The sequence below is a fragment of the Arachis ipaensis genome, chromosome B08 (genome assembly GCF_000816755.2).
Source record: "Arachis ipaensis cultivar K30076 chromosome B08, Araip1.1, whole genome shotgun sequence".
Classification (NCBI taxonomy): Eukaryota; Viridiplantae; Streptophyta; class Magnoliopsida; order Fabales; family Fabaceae; genus Arachis; species Arachis ipaensis.
The window spans coordinates 43562000-43565572 of record NC_029792.2 but is presented as its reverse complement, the minus strand read 5'-3'; positions in this window follow the sequence as shown (position 1 = coordinate 43565572).

Genomic DNA, 3573 nt, shown 5'->3' with positions numbered 1-3573 from the left:
TTTTATTATTATTATTATTATTATTATTATATATATATTATCTTTTAAAATGTATATATATAAATAATAACAATAGTTTGAAACGTCATCTAGAGAACACACAAGAGTACTCGTATTCTTTTTCTTTTTTGTTATTTTATTTATTCATTTATCCAACTCCGCCTATGTTACACTTGTGGTACATAGCCGGCAAGCCCGGATAAAGGAGGAGGGTTGTGTTAGGTCTTCGGCAACCAACATAAAATTATAGCCGAACCTCCATGACATGAATCAAATACATTATTGCGCTAAAGCTAGGTCGTTGCCCGGAAGCAACGCGCCGTATGGCTCGAGTACGGTGTCAAAGCAAGAGCTGCTGCATCGGTGCCCGGATGTAGTGTTAAATGAGCAAGGGTTCTCGCGTTTTCGTGAACGGACGAGGGTAAATAAGCTAGTTCACAAAGTAAAAGGTAAAGGTCGAAGTGACAGAAAGTTGAGATTTGGGACATGGAACATAGGCACTCTAACAGGAAAATTCATGGAGGTGGTGGACACCATGACAAGGAGGAAGATTAACATTATGTGCCTACAAGAAACGAAATGGGTTGGTGCAAAGGCTAGGGAGTTGGATACTTCTGGTTTCAAACTTTGGTATACAGGAAAGGTGAAGAATAGGAATGGGGTTGGAATAATTGTGGATAAGCAGTGGAAGAATGACGTAGTGGATGTCAAGAGGGTGGGAGACCGGATCATCTCTATCAAACTTGTAGTGGAGGGAGGTGCTTTCCATGTGATTAGCGCCTATGCACCGCAGGTGGGTTCGGACGAACAACACAAGATAATGTTTTGGGAGGATCTAGAGAGTTTAGTTCAAGGCATACCTTTGGGAGATAAGATTTTCTTAGGAGGAGATTTAAATGGCCATGTTGGGAGAGAAGTAACTGGATATGGGAGTATTCACGGAGGCCATGGTTTCGGGGTGATCAATGCCGAGGGTAAAACTATTTTGGACTTTTCCTCAACCTTTGATCTTCTCATCGCAAATACATGTTTTAAAAAGAGAGACGAACATCTTATAACCTATAAGAGTGGCATGACAAGCTCTCAAATCGACTTCTTCTTGTTGAGGAGAGTCGACCGGAAATTTTGCATTAACTGTAAAATTATCCCGGGAGAGAGTTTGACAACACAACATAGGGTGCTCGTCATGGATTTTCACGTTGAGCAAAAGTTGAGGAAAAGACATCATACGAAGAACCCAAGGACGAGGTGGTGGCGGATGAAAGGTGAGAAACAAAGAAGCTTCCTAAGACGGGTAGGAGAAGAGGCAAAGTGGGATGGGAATGGAAGCGCGGAAGAGATGTGGAGGGGGATGGCAGAAGTTATTAGAAGAACAGCAAAAGAAAGTTTTGGTGAATCTAAAGGAATAGGACCAAGAGACAAGGAGTCCTGGTGGTGGAATGCGAGTATACAAGAAAAGATAAATATAAAAAGGGAATGCTTTAAAGAGTGGTCTTTATGCCGCAATGCAGATAATTGGGAAAAATATAAGGCGGCTAAGAAAGAGACAAAAGTGGCTGTAAGTGAAGCAAAAACAAGAGCATATGAGGGTCTCTACCAGTCTTTGGGCACGAAAGAAGGAGAAAAAGGTATATATAGAATCGCAAAGAGCCGGGAAAGAAGAACGTGGAGGTTGAGAAAAGAGACACAAGTAACAAAGAACCAATTTGGATTTATGCCAGGAAGATCTACCACTGAAGCGATATACCTATTAAGAAGGATGATGGAGAGGTATCGTAGTAATAAAAGGGATCTACATATGGTGTTTATTGATTTAGAAAAAGCGTATGATAGGGTACCAAGGGAGGTCTTATGGAAGGTTTTAGAAAAGAGGAGAGTAAAGATAGCATATATTCGGGCAATAAAAGACATGTATGATGGGGCCACAACTAGTGTGAAGACTCAAGGTGGTGTGACAGAAGAATTCCCTATTGGTATAGGATTACACCAGGGATCATCCTTAAGTCCATACCTTTTCACATTAATCTTGGAAGTACTCACAGAGCACATCCAAGAGCCTGTGCCATGGTGCATGCTTTTTGCTGATGATATCGTCCTTATGGGGGAGTCAAGGATAGACCTAAATAAGAAGTTGGAGTTATGGAGAGAAGCTCTAGAAGTGTATGGTCTGCGCATAAGCCGTAGCAAGACGGAATATATGGAATGTAAGTTCAGTCTGAGAAGGGAAAACCCCAATATAGAGGTGAAGATTGGAGAAAACACCCTATGAAAAGTTAAAAGTTTTAAGTATCTTGGGTGCATCATACAGGATAATGGAGAGATTGAACAGGATGTAAATCATAGGATCCAAGCAGGTTGGTCAAAATGGCGGAGTGCATCTGGTTTTATATGCGACAAAAAAATACCTTTAAAACTTAAAGGTAAATTCTATTGCACCGCTATAAGACCGGCTATGCTGTATGGTACGGAGTGTTGGGCGGCTAAAGGGGAGCACGAACATAAGCTGAGTGTGGCAGAGATGAAGATGTTGAGATGGATGAGTGGTCATACGCGATTGGATAAAATAAGGAATGAAGATATAAGGGAGAGAGTTTGAGTAGCACCCATTGTGGAAAAGATGGTTGAATCGCGTCTCAGGTGGTTTGGACATGTGAGAAGAAGACCGATAGAACATCCAGTCAGGAGGGTGGATGAGATGGAAGATGGACAAAGGGCAAAAAGCAGAGGAAGACCTAAGAAGACCATCCATGAGGTGGTCAAACGAGACCTACATGTAAACGGTCTCTCTGTAGACATGATACATGACAGAGCACAATGGCGTCGTTTGATTCATGTAGCCGACCCCACTTAGTGGGACAAGGCTTTATTGTTGTTTGTATTTATTCATTTATCCATTTATTTAATTATTTTTATTTTGACTAAACAAAAATAAAGCAGCCCACCCAATATCTTATTATCTTGTAATACTTGTAAGGAAGAGGATACGTTAGTGTTTGACTACCTAAAAGCTTCTTTTTTAACTCTGTATCTTCCATTCTTCCAAATTTCATCTACTATGGTGGATTTTCTCCATCCACAAGGGTTCAACTATACCTAACTCTTCTAATATTTTAAGTAAGATTTCACTATTAACTTCATTTTTGTCTTTCTTTTTTTCATTGTTGATTTAGAGGAATCCTAACCCTATGCAAAAATTTCCTTGTGTTATCTATGAGTACTAGAATCTTATTCTGAAGAGCATTTTCTTTAATTCTTTTACATTCTTTGAATCAAATTATGATTTGATTGTTGAACCCTTATTCTTATGTTGCTATCTTTTTTCTATTTTCAAGTATGAAAAAGGAGACAGGAAAAAAAAAGAAAAATATTTCTATCAATTTTGCTTTCAAAAACAGGATAAAAGAGATAGTTTATTTTCTTGGCACAAACATGTTGAAATTTCATCCCCCTTTTCTTGGTAATATATATTATTATATCTACAAATATAACCTGATATTCCCTAATTAAAAATTGTGCGGCCCCAGAACCTGTTCACGATGTATTGAAGATCAAGGTCTTGAATTTTTTCAAATT